General features: G+C 39.4%; 1 protein-coding gene across 1 annotated transcript in view; it reads right to left on the bottom strand.

The window, feature by feature from the left end:
- The window catches only part of PDZRN4 (PDZ domain containing ring finger 4), a 250,684-nt gene that overhangs the window by 135,562 nt on the left and 94,958 nt on the right, over positions 1-20,164 (bottom strand). The gene's annotated exons all lie outside the window — the stretch shown is intronic.

The raw sequence follows: 20,164 nt of genomic DNA, 5'->3' as shown, positions 1-20,164 counted from the left end.
TGGAAATCTTCGCAAGGTGAGTTAAATCCACTATCTTTCCAGGAGATAAGCAGAGAGGCTCTCTTCCTCATGTGGAGCGCCACACAGAGGGGTTTTACAATCAGATATGCTCAGGAGAAAAGACAGTGCGAAAAATACAAATGGATAATAGTCTTCCCCTCAGAGTTTTAAGTACAGTGTAAAAACATGCCATGTATTTAAAGGTAATAAAGCAATCATGATCAAAATGCCTGTGTCTTTAGCTCATACTTTTTTTGATGCTTTGCCCTGATTGAAATGATAATCTTATCCTTGAGGCTGATCCCTGTTTAATATCGAATGAATCAATCTTCTATTCTTTCCATCTAAAATGGACTTGGTAATTGTTAATAGGAGATTCAAAGCAAACAGCAAGATGTCATTTGTCATTTCTCTTTTCAGCACCAAACAAGTGACTGGCAACTGAAAAAATGGATGATATAGAGCACTGGCACTGCCTTCATTTACACTTCTGGCCTTTACACAATGGTTGCTTTCCGATTACAGAATCATGGACTGCATAAAAGAATTTGCCAACCAGTTTTGAAATTCTTCCTCCAAAGCTACCTGCCGCTTTTCTTTCTAACGTATTTTGAATTAAATAAGCCAGGTTCTTCATATGATTTAAAATTATGAATCACATCTTTTTGCTAAGAAAGCTAAGAACCACATGCCTAAAAGTTACCCATGAGCATTCCTATCCTGGCAAAAAGAAGACATACTACCTACATTAAGCTAACTACTGATAGCAGACATTTTCACGACAATTATTTTCTCACAGGATTCCCCCCTCCTTGCTGTGGCAAGTTTCTGTGGTCACAGAATCTTTCTTTCACCAGACTAATATTTAAGCTTCTGTCTTTCTTTGTCTGCTATTTCTGCTCTGTCAAACCCAGTAATACCCATTTTATTGCTAAAGTCTTATAAAAAGAAACAGGTTACCCAAAAAGGAAACATTATGGTCTATCCCATTAAACACAGTAAAACTTCAAATCTCACATAAAAATAGGTCATCCAATTACATGGTAAAAGCGACATTTTTTCATTGTCCAGTACACAATATATTTACAGGAAAATTACCAGAAACCCCTCAGCTGTATCAGATCTGAACCTTATATTTAGATGCAGTCATATATTACTGCTGATAATGTGATGTCAGTGAATAGATTGGAATTTTTCACTGTTCTTTATCAAGATAAATTGTTCTGTCAATAGCAAATGGCTGGCAAGTATTAACACTCTGCACACTATATGACTTTTCATTCCAAGCAAAAATTGTATTTAATGCTTTTGCACAAAATCTATGGCCATGACTATCCCTATTACCTATTTAACTACCTTTTAAAAGGAGGATTTATTTCTGCAAATTAGGATCTGGGTAAGAAGACGGTATCATGCATCATAAACTTTAAGTCAATACAAGACAGGACACTTGCAGTTCGAATGGGGAAATACCTTTCTCTCATCACTTGGTCAATCCAATAGCATTACCAAGCTGCGGTGGGAGCAGCTGCTCAGAGCAGAACTTTATCTTGGCGTTCTTCCACCTACACCACCACCGCGTCCCACAGTAGCAATTTGCTCATTGGCCTATTACTTTCAATAGGTATTCCAGTAATTGGCTATTTCACACTTGTAAGGCTTGAACTGGCAGAGTGCAAAGGGCAGGCAACCAGCCTGTCAGGGTCCTGCAAGCCGGTCGTCCATCAATTATCATCAGCTTTTACAAGAATGAGCAAATGCTCTGAAACCTTGTTGGCTTGGATCAGCTTTGCTATGAGCGTAATTTATCCCCAAACCGTGTTAAGTTCCTCTCTGAAGAACGAGGAGGTTGCTATGGAGTGAGAAACATGTTTGTTGGTTGGCACGTGCTGGGATGGGAGGCAGCGGGGGGGGGACGGGAACGTTGTTGATTATCTGGAGGATTGTAGCTTCTGCTGGGTTCTGTGGCCACCTGCTGTCCTACACCCGCTCCCTTTGCCAAGAAATACTCAAAGCAGACAAATACAGTTTGTTTTCTAAATGGTGACTTCAAAAAAAAAAAAAAAAAAGGTCCTGCCTACAGCAGCCTGGAAAGGCTGGGCACACCTACGCCACTAGTATTTGAGGCAAATTGTTCTCCATCTACATTTATGATAAAGAGAAACACACCTCGGAAAAAACCCAGGGTTAAAGCGTTCACGTAGGTTAGAAAGTTATAGTCATCGTAGCTTTTGTGCTTTAACCCAACAGTCTGAGAGGCTCCATTTGCAACAAAGTCAAATCTGAGCTCTCACATTTCCTGTGGCATTTTATTCTGCAGCTTTCCATGCCAGGCTTTTTCATTACCACTATTTAAAAAGCAAAAAGGCATACAACATTTTTGCCAGTCCTATTTCCTATTCACTAGATGTCCCAACCCTAGGTAATAACCGTTTAGTGTAAGGTGGCTGGAGCTTATTATCTACCTGCTTCTTGTACAAACAACCTGGACAACTCCTTCTCAAAGGCCAATTTGATCCATTGACCAGCTAATTGACAACATGGTCTCTCATCTCGCAACTACCTCCCTTAAGCAAAGGAAACAAACCACAGATTTTAAAAAATGAACAAACTCATCTTATTATATGTGCTAATAAAATCCCAAGTACTTAAAAAAGATGAGAAAAAAAATCTCACATACATGTTAAGAGCAAAGTGATTTAGAAAGCTGCTAAGGATGTTCAAAAATCAATTCCAAACTTCGAGAGGACATGACTAAGGCTCTTAATAAATCCACCTCCAAATGGATCTAAGAGTTACGCACCCTTACTAGTTGAATAAATGAAGTGACACTGAAGCATATCTAATTGTAATACATCACAAGATAATCTGTCAAGCCCCAAGTGTTCAGGTCCTGTCACCCTTCTTCATCCATTATTTATACACAATCTTCATTGCCAGTGAAAATCCCTGTGAAGTACAGCTTGGTATCTGAATGCAGCTGTTTTAGCCGCTCAGCAGATACAGTCAGGAATCAAACCTGTACAAACTCTCCAAAATAGCTGTTATTCTGCTGGAGAGAGAGTTCAGAAAGGAACAAACGCAGAGGAGCCACAACCATTTTCTGCTTTGCTTAATGGACTGAAGAGCTACCCACCCCCGAGTCTTTGCAGTGGATGCTGTGGCATGCCCTGCTGCCAAAGCTTGCTTTATATCCATTTTGAGACGCTATCTGGGACCCCTCTAGCCTTTATTTCTTTATCCTATTTTAGACAGGAAGGCTCGCCTAGAAACACATCTCAGTGCTCTTAACAGCATCTGCTGTGGTAATAGGCAAGCAAACTAATGGAGCATTTTTTACTCCAAACTTGCCAAAGATGTGTGAAGGGCAAACAGTTGGACATATTTACATACATTCATGATCCAGAAAGTCTCAGTTCAGCAGCTGCTGCAGCAAAGGCAATCCTTCCCCGTTAGCCCGCTCAGCGAGCACAGCTCTGCTTCGCATCCTGCTGAGAGTGATGGGCGGTTTGCAGGGGAAGCCTCCAGAGCGATAGCTGGGCCAGAGGTTTTTCGCTGACTCTCATTTTAGTAACTGAAGTCGCAAATTCTTCATCACCACTTTATTGCAGAAGAAACAGGGGTTCCTCCCCTTGTTCCTCTTCCTCCCCCAAGACATGCACAAACACTTCTTAAACGCGAGAATAAGGATGCACATTTCACGGTACTTCAGCGGTTCAGCCAGGACCTCTGCCTAACTCACGAGACTGTGATAACAACCCCAATCTGCTTCAGGCATGCAGCACTAGAAAATTAAAGGTCCTGTAAATTACATGGCTATATTCCTCCCACAGCCCAATTAAAGGCTTTATTATTTGTCAATAAAGTACCAAATAAAAAAGGTATCCTCCAGATAAGGCAGCTGTTGCCATTTGGCTCTGGTGAGCCTTTATTTATGTTCCATAAGTTTGCAGCATGAAAGTTGCTGATAGGCCATGTGCATTATTACCAGATGCCCCATGGAAACGGCTCGTGTCCCCAGGGCCAAGTCCTCAATAGCGCACGTCTTTTCCAGTAGGCAAGCAGTCTATTCACACGCGGCGCGATTCGTGTTATCGCTTTCTGCCTTTGTATCTCTGAAACAGCAGCCACTGCCTCCCCATTAACACAGCATCCTCCAGCAGCCATGGACCCCTGTCCCGAGCCGGTACCTGCTCTAGCTGCCTCTCAGTACAACAGCTGGGGTGAGATATCAGTAAGATTTTTTTCCTTGCATACTCCAAAGGAAACAGGACCAGGACTCTGAGACATACCTTCATCCTGCTGAGAGTTGCTGTTGCTCATTCCTAGGCTAAGAAGGTTGGCTGCTGTGTCTCCGATGCCCATATCCCCTCCAAGCTGCCTGGCAGTAACTCTGTACAGAGCTGAAGCCTCTCTCTTCTTCCTCATCACCCATTTGCATTGACTTAATTAATTTTTTTTATTTTTTTATTTTTTTAATGTAAAAAACAATGACTTATAGGGTCTTACTATGGCTGTTATGTTTTCATCCTTAGGAAATGGTAGCAGCCCTCAGGAAGCGAGGCATTAAGACATCAACACAGCACTCCCATGCTTAATCTGTGCGATTCTCTCCCCTTCCCCAGCTTTTTTAATTTCAGGCACTTCCTATTTGGGCTTCTGAGTGATACGAGTGTGTAATTAGTGAAAAAAGACATTAACACCTACAAGGCACTCTTCAGACATCAAAAAAATCAAGCTATGCAATTCTGCTTGCCGCTTCTTGTAATTACGACATGAATTTCTTACTTTTGGGGAAAAATAAAATTCCTGTGTTTCACAGATGATGGCAGAGCTAAAAATTAATTTAAGATGATAATGCTACATGAAAATAAAAACCTCTTCTGATTGAATTTCAAGGACTCTTCTGTTTAACTAGCTTCAGGAGTCCTTTTTTTGATCATAATAAAATTATTTGCCATATGGTTCAGATGCTTGTGATCCTCTCTCAATGAGAGGATTATGCATGAGATATAATGCCTACTGTAGCTGCAGCCAAGCACACAGCTGGCTCTGATAATGCCAACAAATGGCTTCATCTATCTCAATGTCACGTAGGAGCTGGTGCGATGTGAATCAGCCCGGAGTACAATTAAAATCTACATCATCTGTGAGAAAGGTGATGGAGGTTCTGACATCAGAGCTGTGCCAGATTCATCCTCTTTCCATTGTAACAGAAGAAACATGTTGCCCCTTTCACCCTGTCACACTAATGATGTGCTTTGCGCATCCCTTCCTGTGCACATTAAAGGTAGTAAATCAGGGACACTCCTATTTAAAAGCTTCACCTTTATCTGACATTCAGTAACGAGAACAATTTCTAAATTTAAGTTAAGTGTATTCCTTGTTCCCCTCTCTGTGATGAGATAATGCCATTTGAAGTCTGCGAGTGAAATATGCGTAGAGGAGTTTATGATCCATGTAGCCCCAAATTGTGACAGTACGCAAGAATTTCCTTGGTTTAGTTCCACAATATTTAGTCACACTAATAAAGCCAGGCTTGCACATCCATTTCTTCCACCAAACCAAATTTTATTGCAAAAAATGGCCATAATTCACAACAAACAAGACTGATATCAAGACACTGATGAACCTCCTCTTTTAGGGTTTTAAAGCTAGTGGGGGACTTGTGCAATGATTTTGTTTTATTGTTTTATTCATTAAAGGGAAAACCCACAAATATGTTTTATTAGCATTTTCAATGACTTAACGTAAATATAAGACATAATTACTTATGCCTGGCTCTCAAATTTTATTACAAGCCTGGGTTCTATTAAAATATTTTAAGCCTTTGGACATCAAAAACGTAAAAGTTTGTCTCGTGGAACATGGCAAGATGCTAGCTAATGCTGTTTTCTCCTTTCCGTCAATTTAGCTGCATCAGTTTGTGTGGCACATTGCAAATGGTATTGCTAATCAATGCAATGTAGGCACTGGAAAATGAAGATACGCAGTTTTACACTCACTCGTGATCTTTACTAGGTTTGAGATGTAATCAAAGTCTATTTAAAAATCTTTAATCACACAATATACATGCAGACCATTTTCAACTATCTCCTGCTTAGGACTTAAGTCAAAGTCCCAGTGCATGCCCCTTAATTACACTGATAAATGTATTTTTAAACGCTCATGTTTTGTACTAAATAAGACAAAACACATCTCATTTGACTTTCCACTGTGTTGCTCTAGCTTAATGCCATTTGTCATAATGGTGTTATACTATGATAAAACTGACGATATGCAAGTGTTAAAGTATTATGTTGTGCACCAACATCAAAAATGTAAATCCAGGAACATAATGCTGAGTCTCTTTCCATATGAAAACCAGCACCTTGTTGCTTTCTGTTAAGCAGTCAATAATAGAAGGCTTTGCCTACGCACCACCCTGCACATCCGTAACAACATTGCCCTATTAAGTTGATTTAGGCAAATGACAGCAACATCCTCGTCCACAGGAGTTTATGTGGTACAAGCTTTGGAGAAACATCCAGGTGACACAAAAAAATCTACTGTTTAATAGAGCAAAAATTACAAAACTTAAAGAACTAAATCAACTCAAGAGTTTCTAAGGAATACTTAAGAAAGCAGATGTCTATAAACTTAGCAACGCAATCCTTGCAGTTCATGTAAAATGTCATTGCTCCCAGGGCAAAAAAAACCCAAAGAAAATCCAAACAAAATTTTTACTGCACTTGCTATGTCTGCCCATACCTAAGCTTACTGAGCTACAGATAAATGAAACAAAAAGCTGGGTGCTAAGGCTTCATGCCTCATTGAATACATGCTCTCTCAGCCTTTACTCTTGGGGTTTTTTTCCATCCTCCAAAAATAACAGCTGGTAACCACATAACAATGCGCCCATTTCCAATTCAGGTATGGGCTCTTCACAACTTGTACCAAAGAAACTCTGCATTTTAAGATAAGACGCCTGCAGTTATGCCCAAGTTCAGCTTCCCTCCTTTACCTGAGTATTTAAACACACAGTAGCCGATGTCCAAGTTTGAAAATTAACTGCAAAAGCTCATAAAAGCAGCCACTCCAAATAACACATTGTCATTTTCCATGGACCTTTCAATAGCTCTGAAATAAGTCAGTCAATCCACAGAAAAGGTAAAAAACATAGAGCAAGAATTCATAATATCAGTAAAGGTGACAGATATCCTCCAAAAAGCAAAAACCTCTTCCCATGAGGTGAAAATACCATTGGAAACTATTCACACACTTCCCTCTACACTCCCAAAAAGTGCACTACAGCTACCCCAATTCAGCTTGAGAGTGATCTCCACACTTATATACACACCTCTGCAGAGCTCCCACAAACCCAAGAGTTTAAGAAAATCTTGCATATGCAGAAATTTAAAAACCTGATATACCATCTTGAAAAATAAGTATTCGAGTAATGTATTTCGAGAGACAGACACTCCTAAAATAACAGAAATAACAATTTTAGAAAATCCAATCTGGGAGCTTTCTAATAGCAGAAAATCACATTGGCTAAATGTGGCACTCTAAAGAGGACACCGAAGTTGAAATGCAAATAGAAGTACAACAGAGACACAGAAGAACAGACCACCATCCTCCCATATTAAAAAACTGAAGATTAAAAAGCCATTGATTTAATGACTCAACTGGTTCATAAAATTGATAAAATATCAGTATGAAATCACACTGCACAATTTCTAGAAGCAAGACTTCAAAATTTTCCTTGTCTCTGGTAAAGTGGAAGTTCTTGATGGTGTATGACTTGGCCTAAGCCATCAATATATTTTTAGTATGTAATTCTTAATAGCACTCCATGGTACGATAATACTTCCAAAGAAAATTAAGAGAAAACTAATCTCAGCATTAGATACAGGAAGAGAAAGAAATAAATGAAGAAAACAGGAGATGAGATTGACTAAAGGAATAAATGTTATGGTAATTCCATCCTTTTAAATTTGTGTGTGCTTTCACCTTGTCAATGTGCACAAGAAAACTGAATTCTGCAAGCTATCATGCATACTGCCAGACCCCTGGACTTTCACTGTTTCAAATAACCAGGCTCAGGAAAAGCCACCTAAAAGAAGTTTGCTTCTGTCCAGGAAAAAAAATAAAAGCAAAGATAACTTTGTTAAACCCTCCCATCCCCAACACACACATATAAAAGAACAAAACTTAGCTTTAATTCTTGCATTATTTGGTGAAAGTAGCAGAAATTAGAGTGAAAAACGTATAAAGACACACAGACAAACCAATACCAGATGTGAAATAGTAAAAAACCCATTCCTTAGAAAACTGACAGTGATGACTGACTCAATGAGGGCCTTGTAGACCCCAAATTCAGAATGTGGTAAAGTCTCTTCAAGTCACAATAAACTAGACCACTAGTGAAGCAGTGAGACTGGAGAAAAAAAAAAAAAGAGCATCACAAAAAGCTATCTAACATATGATGTTCTTTTGATTTTTCTCACACTTGGCAAATCTCCCACCTGTGATGTTCTCTGAACTTACTGTTCTATGTAATTTAGAAGCAACAAATTGTACAGAGACCGCTTCTTATCTTACCACGCTGAGTAGTCCAATTCAGTTCCTGGTGAAACTGTGTTTCACTTTCGTGTTTCCCTTTCAAACACACAAAATGTTTTGTTGCAAGGTTTTAACAGCGTTTGCCACTGTTGATATAATCCACTTCTGCACACTGCTGAGGTCCTCGCCACCGGCTGAGCACTTAGTTGCAGACAGCAGCAAGAGCTACTACAAAAGCAAACTTCTACCCATTCATTGAGTAAAATGCAGTATTTTAGGATTTTTTGCTGTTCAAGATCAGAATACAATTCTCTTTAGGATGTGCAATATTTTTTCACAGTTATTTAAATTAAAATATCTACAGGTCTGGGTCCTTAAAAGGTGCAAGAGGTTGCGACAGAAGAATGAGTATAGGTGTTTAGATTATTGCTCATCTCCAAACAGTATCGCTCCTTGTTTTAAAGATGATATTAGAATCTCAAAGAGCATGAGAAAAGAGAAAGATGATGGGGAAGAAAGGAAGTTTATTTTTGAGTGAGGTCCAGTGCACCTTGGAGCTTTGATATTTTCTGTTCACCTTCTTCTATTTCCATTTTTCATTTTCCTAGAACCAGCTGTCTATTCATAAAGCCAGAAAGATATTGCTTAATATAATATCAGTATTCCTGGTATAGCACTGACAGATTAGAAAAGGTTGTTGAAAAGCAAATGCATATATGCAAATGTTTTTTTATATTAAATGGAAACATTCCAAAACCTCAAATGATCCATGTGAAATTTTAATTATAACTTAACAGCTGTTTGAGCTAATTGAAGGATATCAGAAAGGTGATTTCCTTCTCGTTGTAATTAAAGAGTTAAGCCTAATTTACTGTTGTCAGAACAAGACTAAATACCAATCTGGTCTGCCTAATTACATAAAAAGGTAAACAGGAAAACTCCAAGACAGACATCAGAATGCTTCCTCCCACCTCAAAAAAACCCCACCAAGCCCCTCTCCATAAAAGAAAACAGACAAGTTTTGCAGCAATCACTTCTGCCCTATATCTTTTCTGGCAAGAAGATGGGCAATGACCTTTAGAGCAAGTGAGCAACTCACTCTAATTCTGCTTTGCCACCCTTTTATTAATTTTGCCTGGAAGCTATTTTCATTTCTATTTCCTTGGCTTCACAGCCTTATTGTTTAATACTGTGGCTATGCATAAAGATAAACATATGTTTTCCATTCACTAATGTGGTATTATCTAGTTATCACCAGCAAAAGACTAATGCAATAGAGAAATAAAGCAGAAATACTTGCTGGTCTATGACAATATAACAGTTTTTTTCCTATAACTTTGAAGGAAAATAGAACAAAAAATGTTTTTGATCTCTATCATAAATATGTATTGTAATACGCATACTTTTTTAATGATGCATTAAATACAATGGTCTTCATAACAAATACAATCCTTCCTTAGAAGCTATTTCTATAACATTAAAAGTTCAAAGATTCTGTTTCCTAAGCAATCGACTGATTAATACACAACCTGTACAGATCATGTGAACTTTTCTACTCCATCTTTTTCCACCTCCCTTGCAGCACAGATGCCATTATTGAAAAGAAGCACGGAAGATTTACCAGAGACACAAAGACTGACTACAAGTGTTAATAATACTCAGTGTCAAGTTAATTGCTAAAATATGAATTATGTCAACATTTTTATATAAAATTTGCTGAAGTATGTTATCTCCAAAGCGCTATACTAAACACCAAAGAATTCCAAAGTGATATATTCGGGTATAGGAGCAGAAGTGGCAAGAGATGAGTGAAACAGTGCAAACTGGGCATGGTATTTCCCTGAAGAAAAGTGTATCTGTGTATTTAGTTCACATTTGCACCACACTTGAAACTCTGTGTTGCTCATGCACAATCAGCATCAGACCCTAGTGAAAATGAGCAGCGGAGTTCCAGGGGAATAACAAGCAGCTCTACTATGTGGTATGTCAGCAATACATCGGGAAACCAACCAAAAAATGTGAAAGTGTTCATAAATGTTTGGACCACGTGGATGAAGGAAGTGCCAATGCAATATGGAAGACATTTGGGATGACTTTAACAAAGGCCAGTGCTGGTGGGGATGAAGAGAGGCCAAGCAGTCCTAGATCCGTGCAGAACCTAGGCTAACAGTAAGGCATCTTGCGCTGAATATGATCTGCGGCCAGACAGCAGTTCAGTTTGTTAAGCTATTTTAAACAAACACAAGCAAAACACAGAGGGACAATCGCATACTGAAAATATTTGAGACAAGTTTGCAGTAAGCATACTTTCTGCATTTTGCTGCACAAGAATCCTTAGAGCAACTCCAATTGCACTCTAAGCGCTAAACACTCTGCTTTTACGCTCAATTAATGTGACTTAATCCAGCCAGAAGCAGAATATTTCAGACAACTAGATTGTGCTGGGATTCCCCTGCCTCCTTGTGCTCTAGTGCTTCTCCTGACCTTGACAAATCTCTTGGTTATCCTCCATACAACATAATTTTCTACATCTTTCTAAATGGCCAAAAAGAGACAATGTACAGCAAAAACTTAATGAGGAGTTATAAAAGCATACTTGAAAACCATCTCTGACTAATTAACTTCAAAGAAGATAATAAAAAAATAGCAATTTTATTCTCTCCATAATTTTACAAACATAAATTGTACGCACCCTATTTCAGCTGCCATGCCCTCTGTACAAAGCAGGACTTAGCTAAGATGTTCCTCCACCTTCCTTCCACTGCTTTTTTGCACATTCGTTTGTGCTTCACCCTATGTCCAGATGTTGTAAAAAATCTTAATGCAGATTTATCTCAGGAGAATTTACAGAAATATTTACCTTTACAGGTATCATCCCATTGGTTTACTTCCCCAGATAAGAAGCTACTAGAATCAAATTATTTTACTACTCATCTTTCTCTGTCCTGTCAAAAGTACGTTTAACGCAATCTACGTGATGAATGTGGCCTCATGAAAAGTAGGAGGGAAAATTAATCTGGGGGGTCTGACAATGAAAAGATCATTTGTCATTACCATGCTGAGCTGTGCTGGCAAACGACTAGAGCCCGGCAATATATTGTTAGACCCAGCGGCTGCTGCCCGTTTTCTGCCCCTTCTTTTAGCAAACTCCTCCTTCCTAATGCTTCGGTTCACTCTGAATGAAGGTTATTAGCAATACTAACCAGCCAGAGGGGTGAGCTTACATGCAGTGGGGGCGGGATGTGAATTTGTAAGAACTAATTTGTCTAATGTTCAGTAACAAAGGCAAAGCGTCTGTGCTGTGAATTAATATAGCATCAATCACTGACTAACTGCTTCAGCACATGTAATGAGAATATTCTCAGGCCAACCCCATGGTCTGCACAGACAGCTGGGGAGATAATAACCCGAATGGAATTTTTATTTTAATGCAACTCCCATCTTCAAAGCAAGAAAGAACCTAGGGAGACTACCCTTGGTGTGTATGTTATGTGTATATATATATTTTTTAATATATCTGTATATAACAGCCTTTCAGAAAAAACTTAGAACAAAACTATTTCTTTCAAAAAGTAATGCCTGGTACTTAGAAATACATTCAGTTAATTGTAAAGTTCCTGGTTGAATAGCCCTTTTCTTTTCATTCTCTCTGAGTTTTTTTACCTTCTCTCCAGTAGATGTCTTTAATGATGTAGTCAGCTCATCTTATTACAATTTTAGTTTATATAAAAAATAAAGAAAGCTTGAAAGCAGTTTAATATCCAGAAGAGTTGTTTTTTATCCTCCCCTTCATTTACTGATCACATTAAAGGCACGCACAGAAACATGTATTTTAATACTTTTGCATTAAATGTAGTCACAATTTGAGAAACACATCCACTAGCATTTCTTTAACAAGGACATTTACTGTTTGCATAGTAACAACATCCCATTGTTTTCAAAACAGAGAAAAGAGCAAATACATTTTTTTGACATTAAAAAAATTTAAAAATCATCACCAGATCAAAACTGTGTCTTGTCTAGGATCCCCTGGAACAATTAGTGGGTACGCTGGGCAACTCACTGCACCACCACCACTGGAAAGAATGAATTCTCTGTGTAAAAACGATTTATCAGGGAGAGCTTAGGAGTGCCAGAGAAACCCAAAGAAGAACAAAAAAAAAAAAAAAAATCAAAGAATGAACGAGAAGTAGAAGACAGACCTTTATTACAAAGGTGAAAATGAATACACCATTTACAATTAAAAGGTTTGCTGAACTCTGCATACTGATTGCGTGCTCCAGCACAACACGCCCAGACTACTTGATCTTCAGCACTCCAAGCTTGAGAAGGCTGCAGTGAAGCAATGAGGATATTTTTCTCGGTATTGATAACGAGGAGGAAGACAGCCCTTCTCAAGTCAGACATGCCAAAGAATGAGTTGTTGCAAGTCGTTACCAAAGCACTCTCATCACCCCCCCCCCCACTGCCAATTTATGTTATTACTCCGTTAAGCATTTTGCTGCCTTCAGCAGTGTATGATAGCCTTAGAAACATCTAGAATGCCTCCTAGATCAAACCGTAGGCTTTCAAGAGTGAAGGGTATGCTGCCATCCAGTCTAAACAGCTTGGTATTTCACCCACCTTGTACTGCACACATTGTTAGGCACAGGTCTCAAATAACACCCAAAAAAAAGAGAAGAAGTTAAAAACTGTGAGTTCAAGGCAAGTTTAAGACCGTAGTATGCTCTTTGACAAACAAGCCCTGCACTGCCACAACCCTGTCTCAAAGCCACCGTGACCCCGGGGAAAAAACAGAAGGGAGCGAACCAAGGCTTAGTGTTTCTGATCAGAACAGTTTTGTGGAAATACTATGATGCAACATTTCAGAAAAAATATGCTATAACACAGGGAGACAGAATTTAGAGCGGCCTGAAACAGAAAACAGAATTCCAGCTGCCTTTGTCAAAGCAACAGAGAAGCTGAGAGGGAGCCATGGCTGCCCAAATTAGCGTACAAAGACAACACCTCTGTCATGGTTTAACCCCAGCCAGCAACTAAACCCCACACAGCTGCTCGCTCACTCCCCCCCCCCCGCAGCGGGATGGGGAGAGAATCGAAGAGTAAAAGCAAGAAACTTGTGGGTTGAGATAAAGAGAGTTTAATAGGGAAAGCAAAAGCCACACACGCAAGCAAAGCAGAACAAGGAATCCATTCCCACTCCCCCTGGGCAGGCAGGAGTTCAGCCATCCCCAGGGCAGCAGGGCTCCAGCACGCCCAGCGGGGACTGGGGAAGACAAACGCCATCGCTCCCAACGTCCCCCCTTCCTTCTCCTTCCCCCAGCTCTATATGGGGAGCATGACGTCCTACGGGCTGGGATCTCCCTTGGGTCAGTTGGGGTCGGCTGTCCCGGCTGTGTCCCCCCCAACCCCTTGTGCCCCCCCCAGGCTCCTCGCTGGTGGGGTGGGGGGAGAAGCAGAAAAGCCCTTGGCTCTGGGTGAGCACTGCTCAGCGGTGATGGAAACATCCCGGGATTATTGACATGGTTTCCAGCACAAATCCAAAGCATAGCCCCACACTAGCTACTATGAAGAAAATTAACCGTACCCCAGCCAAAACCAGCATAACCTCTTTGTTTTTTAGCAAAAAAAGGATGAGCTGTGGCCATCCTCCCCCAACAGGCTTCAGTGTGACTCCTGGGAAAGGCTGAGGTTTGTGCTCCTGTGGGCGAGGCACACTGGAACTAATTGCAAGTGAAATTTCATTTAAACTCCTGTAGATAAAATGTGCATTTAACAGGACAAAAAAAATATATATGTGTGTATAGGAATAGCCACACAACATTCCGACCAAGCAGGACACCACTGTACTGGTTAAATTAAACACTGGTTAAACTGAACACAGAGAAGGAAAAAATTTGTATTATTTAGCTGTGGAGCAGTTACTTACTTGACAAGATCAATAGGGAACTATTAAACATGTACCTGAAATGCCCCTTTATCTTTTGCATGTCACACAAAACTCATTTTTGATCATTTTTATACATATGAAGTATTAAAGCTTTTAGCTAGATAATGTACATATACACTGTTTTGATTGCTGGACAAAGGTCCTATAGCTTCAATCTCAATTAACAGAGAACATAAGCCTCTTTTACTCAAGACATACAATAAGCAGTCCATAGCATCAGTCCAGGATGAGTCCTAGGAAGGAACTGTGATTCAAATAAAGAATTCTTTCCATTACTGTGGCGGAGGAAGGAAGTAATTTACTGCAACTAAATAGAGACTGCAGTATATTTTGCTTTTCTTCTAGTAGCTGGTAGGTTGAGGCAGGTGCAGGGAATAAAGGCTGCATATCACAACAGACCCTCTTCTGCCCAGCTGGAAGGAGAGCTACATGCAGTCTCTTCTCAGCCCACACTTCAATTCCCAGGACAAGAAAAAGGACTGGGAAGATTCTGTCTCCCTGGTCTTACAAAATGGTGTCCCTGGAGCTCTTTTGCAATTTGGTTCCTGATGGAAAAAAAAATTTAGATAAATACCAATGACTCAGAAGGGAAGCTCTGAATCGCATACTGAAGGACTTTCTCTCCTTAAATGTCCTACATTGTTTCAATCCTTTCACAGACAAAAAAAATTTTCAAAGGGAATATGATTTGTTATTTATTTAAAGGTATAAACAAAAAGAAGAGCCTGTTATTCATTTTAAGTGTATCTTGTATCAGTTAAGCAACAACAATTTGAAAAATTATGATGGTGATCGAATGGCAGCTATTATTGTCTGTATAACTTTCCCTGTCAGTGTCCTATAAAGCATGTTGTACTCTTGACACCACCTTCAGACTATTTCTACAGGCCTACTCATGAAAAATCATAAACCATTAAATACCATGCACTACTGGCAGTGAATACATACATGTATTTTGTTAATTTATGGCACATTTCACACATACAAAGGGAATAAAATCGGGAATAATTATTTCATGTTAATAAAAAAAATAATCACTGCAAGTGCACACAGACTGTGGTTTTGTATGCTACTTGCTTGTAGGAAAATTATAGGTACAATTACATTGTCATAATTTTTATGGGGAAACAGCCTTAATCAAAAGTGGGTATACCAACATTCCCAATGACTATTGGTGTGAAAAAGGAAGTCACGCATTCAGACATCCTAAATCGTCAATGATTTATCTTCTGCTGTTGTTGGATTTTTGGTTTGTTTGGGGAGATTGGGTGGTTTGGGGGTCAGCTGAGTGTGCGGAATTAAAACCGACTCCTCATCTGGTGAGTTATCTATGGCGTGCAAGGCAGACACCATCCATTATGTACCATCAGTGAGTGACAGTATGAATAGCAGTCTTTGCCAGTTAAAGCCGTGATAAGACCTGGATTCTGAGAGAAGTTCCTGCTCCAGAGCGATCTCTATTGTTCTAGCCATCAGTTTTGGCAGTAAGACTGATTCAAAGATAAGACAGCAACGGTGCTGGAGTTTTACATTGAAAAATATCAGCAAATAATCAGTTCATCTGCATTTAGAAGGACATCTATCAAGTTGATTTTTATTTTCGTAAGACCCACTGCCATGTTTTTAAAATGAATAACTTGAATACACAGAATTTCTTAGAACCCGAATCTGATCCAAGGCAGAATTATCCTATATTCAGTATTTGCATCCCCACGAGTGACTATTTGCGTGAGTAACTGTCTGGTAACAGCCCTCATCTCAACCTCACCTCCTTTGTAACTTCCTCGCTGCTGATGGGCACGTTTGCTGAACTTCAAGCAGCACCCAGCTACTAGCCCAACTTTCTGCCAGCCTGAACACTAAGCCTGCGTATTTCCCTCTGGTAAGCTTGAGCAGGACCCCTGAATGCTAGGCGTGACCACAACCCGCACCCACCTTCCCAGGACACCCGTGGGCGTCTGGACGCTGCTCCCCTCGCAGAGACCTTCAGCACCACGGACAGCGCCGGGCGCCCCGCAGGGGCCGGGCAAGGTCACAGGCTGGCCACTAGCCCAAGGGCATATGCCCACACCTGGGGGGAGCTCAACCTCACATTGACATTGGTGGCACACGGTATGACCGCAGTTATTTTCAGAACAAACACACACACAAAGATAAGCTTCCCGAGCTCTTTTTGAAACAGTTGCTGAAACGGTAGCTTAAATGACCCAAGGTACTTCATTTCCATGAGTTTTCAAGCGGCTTTCCATAAGCACCCTCCGTCACAGACTATTTGGGAAAATAAATAACTGTGGGGCGACGGACAGAGTCCTGGAATTGATTCAAGAATTGTTAAGTGATAGGCAACAATGAGTAATGGCAAATGGCTGCCCCTCAAAATGAAGAAAATGTAAGAGTGAATGCTCCTGGGGCCGCTGTTGAGATGAGCGCTATTTATTAATGACTTGGAAATGGAACTGCACAGCAAGTTAGGAACTGTGGCGGTGCGAGTTTATTCGGGTTTTTTTAAGTAAATACTGGAAAGTTTTACAATGACGATCTTCAAATAGCTGAAAAATTACAATGATACTACAAGCAACAAAATGAAAGTTAATTAGGAAAAATGAGGCTAAACATGAGGAAGCAGATCTCACTGCATGCTATGGGACTGTGAAGTCGTTTTTTCAAAGGGAAAAAATGAAAAGGGGGAGAGTTTTTTGCAGATATGCTATATAACAAGCAGTCATTCAATTTGCTTCTGGATATACCAAGTATAGCAACTACCCTTCTTTTGTTTTCTAGTAAATATGTAAGAGAAAGCATCTGTCACAATGACTGACTAAATTTGGCTTAAACAGACACAAGGTGATGCAAATTAGAAAGAAAGTCCATAAATAGTCTACATAATTCCCACAGTGTATCACATACTGATTACCAGACACAAAAGATCTGTTGAAAAGACTGAAGGACTGTCAATTTCAGTTGTTTTAAATTTATAATTATTCTACAGTCATTAACTTAGAAATAAAATTTTTCAGAAGACAGAATACGTATTCTTTTTCTTTTACAAATTTCTTTACACCATGAGCATAAAACAACAGAAGAATTTTGGCTATGAAAACCAGTAGAGGGATATAAAATTAAAAAATATAGGCCTCAGATCATACAACAGGTAAATTCTAATGTCCATTAGTGTGTCCAGTTAAAAAAATACAACGGGGGGGGAAATCACAGAAAAATAATTGATTGGTTCTAAGGCTGAACCAAGAAATACTAGGGAATAAAAGAAATAACAAAGTTCAGAACTTTATAGCACCCGAAATGATATGCAACTTAAAGAGAATTTCATACAGGTATTCATAATTAGGATGGATATATTAAAATCTGATCAGGTTCCTCTCTTTTCTCTATCACATAAAATAAAAGGAGTTTTAAATGAAAGAACAGTAAACGCAGAAACAATATAAAGAAACATTTCTTTTACATAGTCAATGGAACTGGCTGCCAGATCAGGTCATTGAGATAAAAACCATAGCTACATTTTTAAAAAGAACTGAATAATTTTATGACTGCTAATAACATTTGTAGCTATGCAAGCTAAGATAATAAGGGTAATCAAATCTCATGCTTCAGGGTGTAAGACAATGAACTGCAAGGTTTAGAAAGAAATGTGCAGTGTCACACAAATGGATAAGATGCATTAGTGATTTGGGAAGAGATTTACCTTCTTTTAAAATATCAAGAAATAGCCACTGCCAGAGGCATGGCATCAGACTACAGAGACCTGAGGTCTGATCTGCTGTGACAAATCCTTTGTTATTATGAGTTTGGCTTTGATAGACAATAGATTCTCCTGAGTTTTATGGAGCCGAATTCAAATTAAAAGCACATGCTCTATGAAAGCATAGCTTGGAGGAAGGATCTGAAGGACAGAACTGTTAGCCAGTAATTAAGAGTTCTGTACTGTGCTTTCTGGCAGCAATTATTTTAACATAATTCTTAACAGAGTCTATTAAAGAGGAAATGCCAATTAACAATAGCTTATTGCACAACCAAACAATGAGTACCGATATAATTTAGCACCATAAACTACACAGAGAATTGACTGCTGAAAACAAGATTGGATGTTTAATTAAAAATGGGGGAGAGGGAGGAGAATTTACATGCACTGAACATGCACAAGTCCAACGAAACTTCAGTTCCTACACAGAAAGCTCAATTCAGAATCATCTTAAAGCATCCAGGCTACGCAAATTATTTGAAGACACCTTTCAAATTAGAGTGAAATGATGAGACTTTGCATAAGTTTTTTCAGATTACCTGTTCGCACTTGCCAACCAGCCAGTTATCCATTTAGAGAAAGAGAAATTTGTGGGCGCATTGTTACTCCCACACTTCACATCAACACGAAGGAGGCCAAAAGAAGAGGCAAGAGGGAGCCCTGATCCCAGCAAAACAAAGCACAACTAATCTGGGTCTATACGTAGAAGACAATTTGCTGTTCTAGGGTTTTCTAGCAATGCTGCAAATGACTTCCCTGAATTACTGACCTTGCTTTTCCAGTCCAGTCTGAGTCCTGTTTTGTCCCTCATCCAGTTGCTCCATCAAATTGCAATACAGGTAACACAGAAAACACGCAGTCAGTGTTGTGTAAAGAAAACCTGCAGTCAGGAAGGCCACCACGTGCAACAAAAGCCTCCAAAAGAGTCTAATAGTGTGCTTTTTAAAAGCTTCTAAACGTGAAATAAGAACCGCATGTTTAACTAGTTGTCTAGTTGTCTCTCTTCTGTTCTGACAAATAAGAAACAACCTCTTTATTCTTGTAAAGGCATATTCTTACTTTACAGAAAAGGATGGCAGCAGGAAGAAGAGAATTACCTTTAGGCTGGAGATTTAGAGGGCCTGCACTGCAATCTATCCCATTAAGCTGATAAAACGTACCATCGTAGAAACCTGGTATGCAATGACATTGATGCATTCAAAAAGATAAGACAGATGAAAAGAAAAAATGTGAGGTTCACAGCCGTAAGAGCTGCACTGTTCTGCAGTCCAGATCTTCAGCTATGCGGAAACACAGTTTGGCAGTATTATCACCTGAAAGGTTGCAGTTCCCCATAAGATGACTGAAAGGAAGGAAGAAAAAGAAAAATGATGCTCCTGCTTCCCCTCTAGAGGGTGGAACAAAATTGGAATGAGAGATTTTATTTTTTGTAAATTTTTTGGTAACACGAGAGTTAGAAACCATCTGCAGACTGGTTTCTCCACGAACTTTTGAGTGTAAGTCTGATGATCCCCAGAATTCGGTTTTACTTTGTTATACAGCCTCTTGCTTTCTCAGCTTCTAATTTTAAGCCATATTTAGGGATGGAAACGTGGAATCTAATTCTTTGGCTCCCTGTATTGAATCTGAGAATTAATTATCTCTTGCCCCAATAAATTAGAAGACAATCTTTGCTTTTAAAAAGATAATATAACTCAACTGTGCTTTGGCTGTCTACCTCAGAGTGAGCTCATGCTTCCCAAAGCCTCAGGTCACATGTAGCACTGCAGAAGATGGTATATATTTATTGATGAACTGCTTGATTGATCTGTTTTCAATTTTAGATGGGTTTAGCCTTCCTCTGGAGAAAAACTGCTTTGTATTTTTTTTTCCTTTAGACACATTGGCAGGGGATCTTTAGCATAGTTAAC

Source organism: Haliaeetus albicilla, chromosome 14, assembly GCF_947461875.1.
Source record: "Haliaeetus albicilla chromosome 14, bHalAlb1.1, whole genome shotgun sequence".
NCBI lineage: Eukaryota > Metazoa > Chordata > Aves > Accipitriformes > Accipitridae > Haliaeetus > Haliaeetus albicilla.
Note: the sequence above shows the minus strand (reverse complement) of the source record. Positions and strands in the feature narration are given on the sequence as shown.